The 17,302-nt window shown below is 36.5% G+C and overlaps 1 protein-coding gene across 50 annotated transcripts in view; it reads right to left on the reverse strand.

The window, feature by feature from the left end:
• Window positions 1-17,302, reverse strand: part of ZBTB20 (zinc finger and BTB domain containing 20) — an 863,472-nt gene that overhangs the window by 767,919 nt on the left and 78,251 nt on the right. For 29 of the 50 annotated variants that reach the window (XM_060418135.1, XM_042233461.1, XM_060417979.1 and 26 more), the window contains exon 2: window positions 14,226-14,354. The exons of 13 other annotated variants lie outside the window; for them this stretch is intronic. The gene's annotated coding sequence lies outside the window, so the exon portion shown is untranslated. The remainder of the gene's footprint in view (window positions 1-14,225; window positions 14,355-17,302) is intronic. 8 more of the 50 variants (XM_060418128.1, XM_060418013.1, XM_060418143.1 and 5 more) reach the window with 1 other exon arrangement.

Genomic DNA, 17,302 nt, shown 5'->3' on the forward strand with positions numbered 1-17,302 from the left:
AACCCAACTCAACACTACATCATGTTCTAGTTTTAGTCTTTCTAGATTTAGGTTACATAGTTCAAGTGAAAACCATGAAAATAACTTCAAGTCATCCATTATCACGCGAGCAACAGTTACTTGGATAACACAAAATTGGTTGATTTGATATTCTGATCCATACAAAACCTAAAACAAAGAATCAGAAAAGGCTCCTATGTTGGTCCATAGAGGAATTATTAATATCACTACAAGTAACACAGTCTTGTTGAATTTTTTTAGCACTTTACCCTTTTTATGATCAATAATTTTATAATATTTTATAGGCCCTGGAAAAATATACAAATTGATCATAAGAACTATTAATTACAAGACTTACTCCGGTTCTCCTACTAGTTCATGCTGAAGGTCTTCAACCTCAAGTCTGAGTTGTTGTAGAAGTCACAATTTTTACAGATAATGATATTTTCCTGAAAACACATAAATATTCCAGAGGCTCCCTGAAATCAGAAACATGTACAAAACACAGGTCCCAGCTTTTTAAATTTCCCTTTCCTATTACTAAAATATAAAGCCACAAAACAATTTTAACTGTCACAAACTTTTGCTACCTCCTTGCATTCTCTCTTTCTCGGGTCACTTACCTTGGGAGAAGCCAACTGATCCGTCACAAGGACACTCAAGCACGCCCTATGGAAAGACCCCTGTAATGAAGAACTGAGACTTCCAATCAACAGTCAACAAGAAAGAGACTTCTTGCCAACAGCCACCATGGAAGCAGATGCATTCCAGTTCTCATAAGACTGATACCCAAGCTAACATATTGATTAAAACCTCGTAAGAAATTCTGAATTAGAACCAGTCAGCTAAGTAGATCCCAAAGTTCTGACCCACAGAAACAATAAGACAAAAAAGGTTTGGTGTTTTAAGCCACTAAGCCTGGTGTGATTTGTTATATAACTATAGATAGCTAACACCTACTATAAGAAACTAGGTAAGTTAGCTCTCTGAATCTGCTTCTTTCACTGTTATGAGAAAATAGATGTACTAATAGCTAACCTATGTTATTGTTGTTGCTTAGTCACTAAGTTGTGTCTGATTCTTTTTGACTCAATGGATTGTAGTCTACTAGGCTCCTCTGTCCATGGGATTTCACATGTAACAATACTGGAGTGGGTTGCCATTTCCTTCTCCAAGGGATCTCCCCAACCCAGGGATTGAACCCAGACCTATAGCACTATTGTAATGATAAAGAAGTTAAAACAGCTTGCATAGCAGATAGTAAAAGCTCCATAAGTATTATCATTATTTTCTATTAATATTGTTATAAAATATTATCATTAGTAGTCATAGAAGGTTACCACATTTCATAATATTTTGCTTCCTCATGTTTACTTCATTGGCTAATTGGATTAAATTTATACACTAAACTACTGAGAATCAAAACTAATAATAGAAAATGAAATAATAAAAATATTAGAAGAAAATACTAAAATTATTTGCCTAGATAGCATATTCAAAAGCAGAGACATTACTTTGCCAACAAAGGTCAGTCTAGTCAAGGCTATGGTTTTTCCAGTGATCATGTATGGATGTGAGAGCTGGACTGTAAAGAAAGCTGAGCACCAAAGAATTGATGCTTTTGAACTGTGGTTGTCGGAGAAGACTCTTGAGAGTCCCTTGGATGGCAAGGAGATCCAACCAGTCCATCCTAAAGGAGATCAGTCCTGGGTGTTCATTGGAAGGACTGATATTAAAGCCGAAACTCCAATACTTTGGCCACCTCATGTGAAGAGTTGACTCACTGGAAAAGACTCTGATGCTGGGAGGAATTGGGCAACAGGAGGAGAAGGGGACGACAGAGGATGAGATGGCTGGATGGCATCACCGACTCGATGGACATGAGTCTGAGTAAGCTCCGGGAGTTAGTGATAGACAGGGAGGCCTGGCATGCTGCAATTCATGGGGTCACAAAGAGCTGGACATGACTGAGTGACTGAAATGAACTGAGGGAGTAAATTTTTCCATAGCATATTGCCAAGGCAAGAAACTTTAAATCAAATACTGAGAAGCAGGACTACATAAAAATTAAGACTACCTGCAGAGCAAATGAGGGCTTCTCTGGTGGCTCAGTAGTAAAGAATCCACCTGTGATGCAGAAGACACAGGAGACCAAGGTTCACTCCCTGGGTGGGGTGGAAAGATCCCCTGGAAAGGGCACGACAACCCACTTCAGTATTCTAGCCTGGAAAATTCCATGGACAGAGGAGCCTGGCAGACTACAGTCCATAGGGCTGCAAAGAGTCAGGCACAGCTGAGCGAATGAATACACACATGGCTACAAGGACAGTATCAGGGGAATCTTCAGTTTATATCCAAAATCAAATCGTACAGCTATCTAGATTTCCATAGCCACATCTTTTCAATTTATAGCATGTTGTTTACAACACTAATTACTAACTTTCCTTACAGCATTTCTGGGCTTAATATGAGAAGAGAGGGAGAAAACACATAGCAAAAGGAACACTTTTTCCTCTTCTACTTAATCGTACAATTTGGAATGGAAGTATCTGCATGATGATAAAGTTGTATCTAATTTGTGCCCCAAAGTGTTTTATTCTGTTGGAATTTTAACTGGATTTGCATTGATTCTACAGATTGCATTGGTAAGAACCAATATTGTTAACAACACTGAATTTTTGAATCCATGAACATGGTTTATCTCTCTTTTTATTTAGTTCATCTTTAACTTCTTTCAGTAGCATTTTGTGAATTTTCAATGTACAAGTCATATATGCGTCTATATGTATACATCCTTTCTATCTATCTACCTATTTAGGAGTTCATTTTATACCTAAATATATCCGATTTTATGCTATTATCAATGGTATTTCATATTTTCTCCTTTAAACCTTAATGTTAATCATTTTTAAAATGGGAGTAATAATGTAGAATCTACCTCAAAAGGATTGTGAGGAGAATATATAGAACAGAGTAATAGTCAATAAATGTGAGCTAATGTTATTACTCGTAAAGCTTTTCCCTATTTCTGTATATACACATACTATTCATGATTCAAAATCCAGTTAAAATGCACCTCGATAAGAAGTCTTTCCTCTACATCCAAGCTAACAGTGTGCTTTCTTAATAAGTCATTAATAAATATTTCCCAAAAACAAAGAAACATAATCAAGCATTACTAAGAAAAGGTTTTCACAAGTTCATGAATATACTTAAACCTACTGCCATCGTTGTGTTAAATCCCTTGCTTACACAAAGATACATACGCTTGCAACATTTTCTTATCTAACAATCTAGTTTCTTTTATCAAAAAGAAAAATGAGGTTAGTATGACATGACTTGCTCTCGGCAAAATAATGATATGGGCGTTAATAATCATCTTGGTTTGTACATGATCACAAATAATCTATTCATGTTTAGAATAGATTTCAGAAGTTTGCTGGAGATAAAATTAACTCTGTAGATTACAGAATTCATCTTTATTTTATTTTTAAGACTTTATACATTTGCTTATATCCAGTATTTTATACTTTCCAACTCTCTAAATGTGATCATATCTAGAAGTTATGAATTTTCACTGGAAAAAAAACACTGGTTTTCCATTGGAAAAAAACTGGTTAAGGTGTCACAGGTTCAGATTCCAGGTGCTTTGATGGACCACTATGTAGTTGAAAAATAGTATTTAGTTTCAGTTAACACATCTATGCTGCTGCTGCTGCTAAGTTGCTTCAGTAGTATCGGACTCTGTGTGACCCCATAGAAGCAGCCCACCAGCTTCCTCCGTCCCTGGGATTCTCCAGGCAAGAATACTGGAGTGGGTTGCCATTTCCTTCTCCCAATGCATGCATGCATGCTAAGTCACTTCAGTCGTGCCCGACTCTGTGCAACCCTATGGACAGCAGCCACCAGCTTCCTCTGTCCACAGGATTCTCTAGGCAAGAATAATGGAGTGGGTTGCCATTTCCTTCTCCATAACATATCTATACATGGAGAGAATAGCATCTTCTTGGGTATGCTGCTGCTGCCGCTGCTGCTGCTAAGTCACTTCAGTCGTGTCCGACTCTGTGCAACCCCATAGACGGCAGCCCACCAGGCTCCCCCGTCCCTGGGATTCTCCAGGCAAGAACACTGGAGTGGATTGCCATTTCCTTCTCCAGTGCATGGAAGTGAAAAGTGAAAGGGAAGTCGCTCAGTCACGTCTGACCCTCAGTGACCCCACAGACTGCAGCCTTCCAGGCTCTTCTGTCCATGGGATTTTCCAGGCAAGAGTACTGGAGTGGGGTGTCATTGCCTTCTTAGATATAGTGAATATTAAATGAGAGTAAGTATTCAAAATTCTTTAGTTTTTCTTTTTTCCTCACCTATGAAATGGGAATATTCATCCCTCCTTACTACTCAAGATCACCATCAGGACCCAGTGAAATATATACATTGACAGTGCTTTGCAAAACACACATTATATAAATGGACAGGATTTTTTTTCCAAAAATATAATTATCATTCCAGAAAAAATGCCATACTCTGAGAATTTGACTTTAAATTTACCTAAGTGGCCTCTTACTAACCAGCTCAATCATTGATTTCCATTGCCTTCTTTCAATCTGAATGCCATTCCTCTCAGCAGAGAAAAATACAAGCAAAATAAATGTTTGTTGTCTCTTCCTACTTTGTATCACCTCCTAACATTTATATCATATTCTTCCAAGTAATGGCTTTATCTTTTTGGTAGGTATGACTTTTCATACCCCTTCTCAAAGTTTATTTTTCTAAGAGACTAAATTAGGGACTTTCTTACAGTCCAGTGGTTTAGACCTTGCCTTCCAATGCAGGGGATTCAGGTTCAATATCTGATCAAGTAGCTAAAATCCCACATGCCTCAAGGCCAAAAAACTAAAAACACCAAAGAGAAGCAATATTGTAACAGATTTCAATAAAGACTTTAAAAAAGTGGTCCACATTAAAAAAAAATCTTTAAAAAATTTTAGAGAGATTAAATTAGAATTACGGAAAAGAAAGTTGAAAATTTTTTAAGTTAATTGTCACAGATAACAAATAATTTCACTGAGGTATTCTAAAATATCAATAACTATTATAAACAATAAGTGTCAATTACCTTATGGTGAAAATATTTTAATGTAGCTATATTGAGCATAAACTGGATTGTCTTTCAGGCCATAGACATTAGTGTTTTCTACCAATGACCACACAAAAACTAAATAATATGCACTCTGCCACAAAAAGACAATATAAAAATATATATTCCCATCTCTATTAATCGACCAGAAAATATTTTGTCACCCTGAACCTAGACTGACCATAGTACAGAATCTGTCATTAAGTGTTCAGTTCACACACATACACTCCAAACTGGTCCAACAAGTTCTATTATGCCAGTTACCAGCATTGCCAGCCCCTTTGCCCTTCACTGCCTGGAGAACGTCCATCAGAAACAGGGAAGCAGAGCAAGCTGCCACAATGCACCATTGATGCTTGAGCAAGGCTGCCCAAGCAGCTGCAACAACAGGGCAACTCTTCAAAGTGTCAGCATTGAAACTTAGAATTCTCCTTCCCATACAACTATCAATGAAAACCTTTATAAGCTACAATCAATTACAAAATAAATCTCTGAGACAAATCATGTTCTTTTTCATTTCCCCTCTCCTCTTTCTCCTTTCAACACTAAATGTCCTTGGTTTAAAAAAAAAAAAATCAAGGACCTCCTTTCCTCCTCGATCTCTGTCTGCCTCTCTTATGTTCTAAAAATTTTCTCAAGGAGGTTTAAGGATTTGTGCTAAACACTTTTGTTTACAAGACATGTCCTGGGTTTTTTGTTTGTTTGTTTGTTGTTGGGTTTTGTAGTTGGAGTTTCTCATTTAAAAACTTCAAAAGGCACTTGAAATTTTGAGCACACTCATTCCGGAATTTTTGGCAAAGCATGTTTTTGATTATTGAAAGATAATCTAAATTCTGAAGTGCAAGCACTGAATCACATAACCTCCATATTTTTGTAAACCACAACAAAAGTGGTTTTACATTAACTATAGATGAATAAGTAATGAGTCAGTGAACAGTTAAAAGCATTCCATGAGAATGCATGAACTAGCCATGTGAACTTCTTGAGAGAAGAATCCTAAGTGTTTAGACATTACTTAGAATGAGGGAAAGCTACTCTTTAATAAATGCAGTATGTTTAATCTGTCTTATGTGACTAAACCTACCATATCAAATGAAAATATATTTTGTTTTTTTCTATATCTCCTTAGCCACAAGTAGTTAATGACTTATTTTTATATGAAACACATACTTGAAACCTGATAATTGTAAACAACCACTTTTAGATTTAACTCCATATCTTTTACCAGGTAAACAACATGAGTTCCTTATAGAAAAAAGAGGGAACTCCTCTAAATAATATTTATTCTCAAGAGACAGAATGTCAACTTCAGGATTGCCAAGGTGTAAACCATTTAATTCTTCTAGATAACTAAAACATGCACACTTCATTGAGTCTTCTGTCTGAAAAATCAAAATCAAAAATATTTACATTCATAATTTGCTATAATTTTAAAATTATAGCAATAATTTCTCATCATTTTCAAAGTAATGCATCTACATAGTTTACTAAATAGTAACACAATGTTTCTTAAAACACACAAAAAACAGCAGCCCATATCTCAACCTTTGAGACCTCTGTCAAAATTCTTTCTAGTGTTTACCTGTTTATCTCTAAATAATAAGCTTATATTGTTATTTTTTATTTGTAAACTGTAAAGACATTATTAATTTCTTACCACGGAAGATAAAGCCTTAGCTCTCTTATACCACCCACTTTCCTTTCATTTCCCAGTATTTAGCCAACTGGTACATTTTTAATACATTTCCTTCCCTGAGGAAAAAGTTTTCTTTCCTGCAATTCATACTGCCCATTTTTTCCCCAATCCCAAGTTTTGCAAGAGAAATATAAAATCTCTCTGAATATATCTCACTCTTCAACATGAAGCATTCTGCTAATTCCAAATCTTCCTTCTGAACACATCCCTTGCTAGAGTTTTCTACCTTCCTGGCTCAATTAAGGACAGATGATTCTTAAGAACAATGCACAGTTGTTATCCAGGAACTTCTCTTCACCTTTCTCATCTCATTCTCATCACTTATTTCCTGAATCCTCTCCTTCTTCTCTCTCCCCAGTTTTTCTTCATTTGGATACAGCATAGCCACCAAAAGATGCCTGAGAAAGTAACCTTGGAAGGTAAATTTTGAAGATCATGCACCTAAAAATGTCTTTCTTTCTACCTTCACACCTGATTAACAGTTTGACTAAGTACAGAATTCCAAATTTAAAGTAATTCGGCCTCAGAACTTTAAAGCCACATCTTCTAGCTTTGAATGGTAACATTAAGAAATTAGATACCATCCTGATTCTTGAACCAGTGTGTCCATAGGGTTTCTATTTTCTCTCTAAAAGTGTCTATCATCATCTATAAACCACTGGTAGTTTGAGATTTTCCAGTTATATATCTTGGCATAGATCTACTTCACATTTTTTCCAGTTTTATGAAGAAATAATTAACATGTCACAGTATAAGTTTAAGGCATACAGAGTGGTGGTTTGATTTACATATACTGTGAAATGATTATGGCAATAGGCTTACCTAACATTCATCATCTCACATATGATAAAATGATAAAAAGAAAAAAAATATTTTCTCCTTTACACTTTTTATGGGCACCCAGTAAATCCTTTCAAAGTAGAAATGTTTGTTGTTCAGTTTGAAAAAAAAAATTCTGATATAATCTCATGCTAATCTCTTCCCTATCACTTTCTCTGCTTTCCCCCATCTTCTAAAACTGTTATTAATCAGGGTTTTGTTTGTGAGACATTCTGATTTTATCTGCTCTCCTGTTATCCATTTGACTTTCTGCTCTGAAAATTTCAATCCTGTAAAAGGTATTACAGCTGAGTGCTTATTCTCTGATTATTCATTTCTTATATTATTCTGTCATGTTTCATAGAAGTACTATCTTCTATCTATCTGAGTATATTAATTATATTTTTACTTCAGCCATTGTCTTCCAGAGGAAGTACTGCCTCCAATTCTTAAGCCAGTTCTGGAGCATGAACTGGCTTGCATTTTCCTTGGCACAATACCCTCCAGGCACTTGTATTTAGCTTTCTCCATTCTACTAATTCCTTCATCTACCTTCAGTTCAGTTCAGTTCAGTTCAGTCGCTCAGTCGTGTCCGACTCTTTGCGACCCTATGAATTGCAGCACACCAGGCCTCCCTGTCCATCACCAACTTCCAAAGCTTACTCAAACTCATGTCCATCGAGTTGGTGATGCCATCCAGCCATCTCGTCCCCTTCTTCTCCTGCCCCTAATCCCTCCCAGCATCAGAGTCTTTTCCAATGAGTCAACTCTTCACATGAAGTGGCCTAAGTACTGGAGTTTCAGCTCTAGCATCATTCCTTCCAAAGAAATCCCAGGACCGACCTCGTTTAGAATGGACTGGTTGGATCTCCTTGCAGTCCAAGGGACTCTCAAGAGTCTTCTCCAACACCACAGTTCAAAAGCATCAATTCTTTGGCGCTCAGCTTTCTTCACAGTCCAACTCTCATATCCATACATGACTACTGGAAAAACCATAGCCTTGACTAGACGGACCTTTGTTGGCAAAGTAATGTCTCTGCTTTTGAATATGCTGTCTAGGTTGGTCATAACTTTCCTTCCAAGGAGTAAGTGTCTTTTAATTTCATGGCTGAAGTCAAAATCTGCAGTGATTTTGGAGCCCAAAAACATAACTGTTTCCACTGTTTGCCCATCTATTTGCCATAAAGTGATGGGACCAGATGCCATGATCTTCGTTTTCTGAATGTTGAGCTTTAAGCCAACTTTTTCACTTTCCTCTTTCACTTTCATCAAGAGGCTTTTTAGTTCCTCTTCACTTTCTGCCATAAGGGTGGTGTCATCTGCATATCTGAGGTTATTGATATTTCTCCCGGCAATCTTGATTCCAGCTTGTGCTTCATCCAGCCCAGCATCTCTCATGATGTACTCTGCATATAAGTTAAATAAGCAGGGTGACAATATACAGGCTTGACATACTCCTTTTCCTATTTAGAACCAGTCTGTTGTTCTCTGTCCATACCAAGACATAAAAAAATAAAATCTTGCCATTTGTGACAACATAGATAAATCTAAAAGGTATTACGCTAAGTGAAATAAATCTGAAAATGACAAATATTGTATGATTTCACTCATATGTGGAATTTGAAAGAAAAAATAAACAAATGAACAAACATAACAGAACGGAAACAGAGTCACAAATACAGAGAGCGCTAAACAGGTTGTTGCCAGGGAGGGAGGAAAGGAGGAAAGATATTAAAAGGTGCAGACTTTCAGTTACAAAATAAATGAGCCACGGGAAAGAAATATACAGCATGAGGAATATAGTAAATAATAATGTAATAGTTTACAGTAGTGACAGATGGTAGCTAGACTAATCATAGTGATCATTTTGTAATGTATAGAAATATCAAATCACTATGTTGTGTAGTAGCAATGTTGTAGGTTGATTATACTTCCAAAAAAAAAAAGATAAAAATTAAGACAAATAATCTCATAGAAAAAGAAATCAGATCTGTAATCACTAGAAGCAGGGGGTGGAAGGGAAGGGAATTGGAAGAAGGTGATCAAAAGATAAAATATAAATAAGTACTAGGGATATAATATACAACACAATCAAGATAAATAATACTGCTTTATGTTATATATGAAACTAAGAGTAAATCCTGAGGTCTCATCGCATGGAAAAAATTTTTTTCTTTTTCTTTTATTTTACATTGATATGAGATGATGAATATTTACCAAAGTTACTATATCAATGATTTCATGGTGTATGTAAATCAAATCATCATGCTACACACCTTAAATGTATACAATGCTGTATGTCAATTATATCTCAATAAAACTGAAAAAAAATAAAATAAATATAATTTTTAAGAAATCAAGGAGCAGGCCCAAGGGATATGAGTCAAAACAGAGCACTGTGAACATATTCAAACTGAGACTATCTTTTCTATTTCTGTAAAGGTCCTTAGCAAAAGATTCTAAATATCAGGTTGAATAATAGGAATTTCCTCTGAAAAAAAGAAATTATCTTGAATCCCATCAGCTTAAAAATATCTTATATAACAAAAAGGTATAATGTGTAGATTCTCACTAGGGAGAAGTCTGAATACCAAGCATATCATATTTCAGAATAAAGATGGGTATTTTCTGGGATGCTATCTAGTTTTTATAAATTCCACTGCTGTCCTCACCTAAAATGACTATGGAAATGGTGTAGCTAAAGAAAAAAAAAGGGATGAAATTTAAATCAACAACTAAGAAATAAAAGTATAGGCTAATAATGTTAACAAATGCTGACATATGGAAGAGCAAAGAAAAATATGTGAAGACACACTCCTGGGCAAAAGGCTGAGAACAGTCGAAATTGATAGGATATATGATGATTGAAGGGCTTCCCAGGTGGCTCAGTGGGTAAAGAACCCGCCTGCACTGCAGGAGTTGCAGGAGACACGGGTTCAATCCCTGGGTTGGGAAGATCTCCTGGAGGAGGACATGGCAACCCACTCCAGTATTCTTGCCTGGAGAATCACAGGGACAGAGGAGCCTGGCAAGCTGCAGACCATGGGGTCGCAAAGAGCCGAACATGACTGAAGCGACTGAGCACACCCGCACACACAATGATTGAAACAAGAGCACAGGAAAGACAGAGTAGAGGAGAGATTTTAATATAACTAGGGTAGAAAAATGCAAAATGTTCCTTGGAAGGAAAGCTATGACAAACCTAGACAGTACATTAAAAAGCAGAGACATCACTTAGCTGACAAAGGTCTGTATAGTCAAAGCTATGGTCTTACCAGGAGTCATCAATGGATGTGAGAATTGGCCCATAAAGAAGGCTGAGCACCAAAGAATTGATGCTTTTGAACTGCGGTGTTGGAGAAGACTCTTGAGAGTTCCTTGGACAGCACAGAGATCAAACCAGTCAATTCTAAAGGAAATCAACCCTGAATATTCATTGGAAGGACTGATGCTGAAGCTCCAATACTGTGGTCACCTGATATAAAGAGCCAACTCATTGGAAAAGACCCCAATGCTGGCAAAGATTGAAGGCAAAAAAAGAAGGGGACAACAGAGGATGAGATGGTTCGGGGCAACACCGACTCAACAGACATGAATTTGAGCAAACTCTGGGAGACAGCAGAAGACAGAGGAGCCTGCCATGCTGCAATACTTGGAGCTGCAAAGAGTCAGACACAGCTAAATAACTGAACATCAACAACAAGGAAAATGTATGTTGTATAAACTGAAGTAATCCCAATGATATAAAGAGTCATGAAGCAGAAAGACAAGATTTCTTCTATTCAAAGGTTTTATGACCAGTAAGGATGGACTACAATATGAAAATGAAATAGACCTAATTCCACAATAGGCATAGAAAGTGACCAACAGTGATACCTCTATTGTTTAAGGACACAAAGTGGTACTTAATAAACTTCAGATTATACCATTTAAAAATTGTTTCTCAACTTTGGAAAATGTCTTACATTCCCCTTGGCTACCTATTTGCTTTAGCTTTTAAAATTATGGAAGTGTCATGCAAGCCATCTATAGAAGGTAAATAACAACACTTCTATGAATAGTAGTAATTAAAAAGAACCCATTGACAGCACATTCATTCCAATGCCACCAGCACTGAGTCAACCATTATATTGTGTGTATGCTAAATCACTTCAGTCATATCCACCTCTTTGCAACCCTATGGTCTGTAGCCCACCAGGCTGCTCTGTCCATGGGATTCTCTAGGTAGGACTACTGGAGTGGGCTGACATGCCCTCCTCCAGGCGATCTTCCTAACCCAGGGAAAGGACCCACATCTCCTGCAGCTTCTGCACTGCTGGAGGATTCTTTACCACTGAGCCACTAACATCCAAACCCTGGAGGACACTATCAGCATTGCTGGTAACATCTCTGCTCCTAGAGTTTGGGTCTTTTTTCTATGAAGAGCACATTCTTACACAGGACAACAGGATGTGAAATGATATGAAAATGTGTGTGTCAGCACTTAGAAGATTCTCCTCCTAAAAGCAGTTTCTAAATGTGGAATCCTTAATAAAGACCTGTAACCTGCTGGTGAGCAGAAGCATTTAGGAATTGAAGGCATACAGTACAATGCTTATCCTTATTCCCATTTAGCTACCAGGGTTTTTTTGCTCAAGATTTCTTTTTTCTTTTCCTTGTTCTCTATTTACAATTGTGAGAGAACTCTGTAAAGAAACATCTTGACTAGATCCAGGAGATGGGGAAGGACAAGGAAGCCTGGCATGCTGCAGTCCACAGGGTTGCAAAGAGTCGGATATGATTTTGCCACTGAACAACAACAAATGCGGAAAAGCATCTTGACTGGATCTAGGCTCAGTGTGGGTAGATGCCATGTAAGCACCACACACACCTCCACCAATACACCTGAAACTCTCCATGTTTCAATCCTTCTGACAGTCTTCAGCTGAGACTGCATCTAACCCACTCACTTACGTTTCACCTACAATTTCAGGTCTCAGCAGTTCCTGGGAATAAATGAGTTATAGTTATACTTCCTCTTCTCATAAATCTGAAAGAAAGAGTAGGGTGGGGTGGGCTTAGGAAATGGACAGTTTCACTGCCAACCCAAACATAATATTCCAATAGCTGGCTGTTGTGATCTAGAAGATTATTTTTTTTAATATCGGTATATGTAAGCCCCTCAGCAAATAAACTCAGAGGATGAGAAGGAGGAGGTGGGGAGAGGAAATGATACTGATGATGACAATGATGGTTAATGTTTTCAGTACCTGTGCCAGGCATTGTTCTAGGTGCTCTGTACTCTGCATGTATCATCTCATTTAATCCTCACACATTCAAAAAACTTCCATGTCAGGTAAAATCATTTTTATCTTCATTTTTTAAACAGGACAAGAAAAACAGGGGGAAAGTTGTTTTTAAGATATTTCATTCCTTTAAAGTTAAAACGTAAAATTTACACTGATTGACCAATCTTTTATGTAAGATCAAAGGCTGTCATCGACTCTTCATCTCCTAAGTCATATTATTCTCCTTACTCAGACTGTTCCACAATGTAGCATTTATGTAATGTCAGTGAGAGTTTAAAGATTTTGGTTTATTTAATGGCAGTGAGTGCTTAAAGAGACTTGCAAAGCAAGTTGAATGCAGGACCCTTCCAAATTTTTACATTCATCCGCTATCCTTGCCTTAGGAGATCTTTCACTGTTGTCTACCCACACTAATTTGTTGTAGTGATTCACCTTTAAAAAGTCTTTCCAAACCAGGCAACTTAAATTTCATAATACCAATAGACATTTATACTTTTTTTACTCATATTTCACCAGTTTGCATAATTAAATTACAATTGCACATTCAATTGGCACAAACAAATTTAAAAACAAACACAAACGACTCTAAGTAAGCATAACAGCAAGTAAACAGGGAGACAGAAATACACCGTATTTCAGAGTTTCCTATCAGCCTAAAGTAGGGATTGGCCAGGAGGGCTTCTACTAGATTCATACCTTCCCTAATCACAAAGAATACTATTTAATAAGTATATTAGGTTTCTGGCAGAATGGATTTACAATGGAAAAATATAATCACATTTTATAGGGGGTTTATAATAATACCAAAATTCTATACTAGGAAGTTAATACATTCCTTCTTATGTTTCTTAAACAGAAATACTGGGAGACTACTTCACTGATAAAAACTAAAGTCATAAAATTCTATCCTAAGCTCAATAAAGTATAACAAAACCTGTTCCCTACGTGTGGGAGTATGTACATATAAACTCATACACATAAAAACATATAATTAATAAATGAAGAAACTCAGACTTTAAGAATGTCCCTACCAGAGGAAACCATCACTTTATGTGGTAAAAGCTCTAAATTTAAAGTTCAGGTTCAACCTGTTATTCCTTATTTGATGTGGAATAATTCACTTCTCCTCTCTGAATTATACTTTCCTTATTTAAAAAAGGAGACAACAATACTTGCTCTCTCCATCTCAAGAACTATGGTCAGAATTACATAAAATAAAATATATGAAAACACTTTACAAACTATCAGTCATCATACATATATAATATACTATTACTAGGAATCCTACCTTGTACTTTGAACATAGAGTCAGGGAGGTCATTTCACAAATGATGGGGCTGAGAGCCCAAAGCCCAAATTACCTTCCTCCTTAAAGTGGCATGGATGACAGAGCACAAGTGGAGAATACTCGATTAACCTGGAAAGGATATCACCAGTCATGAGAGAGGGAATCAGTTGGAGATTCAAGAAAGCCAAAATGCCCAGAATGAACTGATGTTGCAGTGCAGACTGTGAACAGAGATAAAATGTTAAAGGCTGAGCAGTTTCATATAATAAGTTCTGGCAGTAATTTTAGTGAAAATATGAGGAGAGATAGAAAGATCAAACCCCCAAAAAGTTCAGCTATACAAAACACACATTATTATTTCATCTTATAGAACAAAATGTTGAAGCCTTTTCAAACTAAAGAAAATTGCAAATTTGAGATAATTCTCTTATTTATGTGATTCCTTTCTACAGGCTGGAGAAATTAACCATAGGTTAGGAAGTTGAGAAAACAATAGGATGCACATCAGTAAAGTTCAAGTACTTTAATTGGATTGATTTGGGTACAGTTTGTCTTCCTTTTTCTCTGGCCATTAATCCAGCAGGGGAAAGTGATCTAACACAACACCATGGCACGAAGGGACAGACCCTGAGAGCCTGTCTCTATGATGACTGTTCTTGCGCATCCAGGCCGCCTATTGAAACTAACAATGCCTGCCTCTGCTGCCGAAGAGGATCATCCAAACTCCGAAAATGAAACACATCACACAAAGGGATGAAAGAATTCTTATTCCACAGGGTTTAGCTTGCAGCTGGTCATGCATGCCAGAGGGATGTGCCATGAGGATGAGAAAGAAGCTTCTAAAGAGAATAGCTGGGGCAGTCAGTCGGACATTTTGAAATACTTAAGGAATTATTCTTTTGAAACTAAGGCAAATAACTAGACTTCTTTACAGCGGAACTTAGAAGAGACTGGGTTTTTTAATCACTAAAATTCACCCAGGTGTGAATATTCTTGCCATTAAAAGAAACCAATAAATTCTAATTGATTATATGTTATTGTGGTTCCCCATTTATAGTGAGAGATCATTTTATATAATTGATTTTTTTTTTCTTCAGGGCTGGTACTCAAAATCACTTGGGCATTTAAAACTGTATCTAGGGATAAGTGTTGTGTTTTTCAGAAACTGATGCAAGTAACTAAATAATATGCTTATTATACACAATAAAACACTGATTAGGACCATAGACTCTGAGACTAGATCAGAGTTGAAACTGATTTGACTTTCAATGCATGGTGTTGGGTCCAAGGTGCTCTAATGGCCTGGAATAGTTTCATGGAGTAAGTCTGCCCCACAAAAGATGTACCAAACACAGTTAAGAGTTATAAAAAAAAACAAACAAACAAAAAAACTTCCCTGCAGTCACCATTGCTCCTGGCTCCTCAACTGGCCTCAGCAAGGCATAATGCAGTTTTGAGTTGCCCTGGACATCACTGTACAAAGTAGTGCCGAAAGCAGCACCTAGAATTTTGTAGAGACACGCCACAGTGAGGCATCAGCATTCATGGATACACTAACTCCGACCAGTCAGAAACACAAACACTTGCCCGCGTTCCTTAGCTCTTTTCGACTCCTATTCCAAAACAGATCATCTTCCTCTATCTACTGGATGAAAAGTGAAAACTCCTTTCACTGCACATAACAGAATACACATTAGATTTAACCATCTCTTTTTACCTATTATACCACTGATTCCAAATAACTTGCTATAACTAGATATGTAGCTTTATGGAAGTTGTTTAATCTAATTTTGCCTTAGATTCTTCATTGATAATATGTAAATAATATCTGCCTTATGAAACTATTGTGAAGAGGGAGATAATATTTACCTCATAGTTCAGTTATCAGCACAAAGAGTGACTCAATACATGGTAGTCACCGTGTGTGTCTTTCTCTATAACAGGAGTAACACATAGTTTACAGCAGAAACTAAAATGAGAAATGGAATGCAAAATTAAAAATATTCCCCTACCTTGTCAGGATGCTATTGTTGATTCAAGCATTGCATCATTCTTCTCAGGTTAGATCACACTTTATAAGAAGCATTACTTCCTTACAGGATTGAATGAATAGAAGTCTCTGGGAGAAAAATTTTCTTTCCACATTTTCAATCCATTAGTTCTAATTAATGTCCTTCAGACTACTGTAAACAAGTTCTTGTTATAAGTGTTTTAACTTTTCAAATAGCTATGATTATATTTAATACCTAAATATTTGGCATTGGAGGGTTTCCATAATTGTTCTAATGTTTCTTGTTCCCCCCATTTCTACCAGTTTCCAACACTCTCAGTAGCTCTTCTAACTTCTCTCAAAAAGAGAAGACAGTTTGGCTGAAAATTGATACTACAAAAGAAACTTTGAAATATTTTTGAGAAAAATTAATTCTTACCCTCAGTTCTTCTACAGGTACTATCCCACACAACTGCACAAAATGAATTTCTGAGTCCAACACCAACATACTCTAAAGACTAAAAGAAGCAATCTTTCAGAAAAACCTAAAACCTAACAAGGAAAGAGAAATATATACACACATAGATATAGTTTCCAAAGAAAAGAGATTATAATGAGGGAAAATATATGTAAAGAGAGACAATGATATTTGGAGTACAATGGAATATTACTACATAAAAAAATAAGACCCCCAATTGATTTCCTTTAAGAATTATAAAAATTTCAAATTCAAGCTTTATTCTAGTAAAAATAATTTAAATCCCCACCATTAATTACTTCTTTGCATTGTGAATTTTTGCTCTCAAATCTTTATACTAAAATCCTTAATTTAGGTATCAAAGAAGACAGAAGAACATAATATTTCATCCTAAAGGATTTGATCAACCATTTTGAAAACCTAAGTCATCACTTTCTCACCACTCCTTTTAGCAGCACCCATTCAAACAATCACCAGATCCTGTCAATGTTCTTTCTACTCCCACTGTACTATCTAGAATCCTAAGTAATGTAAGTATTTTCATCCTCTAATCTCTGTCATCCATCTTTATGCTTCCAGAATTACCTTCCGTAAAAATAAAGGCTCAAG

The sequence above is a fragment of the Ovis aries genome, chromosome 1 (assembly GCF_016772045.2).
Source record: "Ovis aries strain OAR_USU_Benz2616 breed Rambouillet chromosome 1, ARS-UI_Ramb_v3.0, whole genome shotgun sequence".
Classification (NCBI taxonomy): domain Eukaryota; kingdom Metazoa; phylum Chordata; class Mammalia; order Artiodactyla; family Bovidae; genus Ovis; species Ovis aries.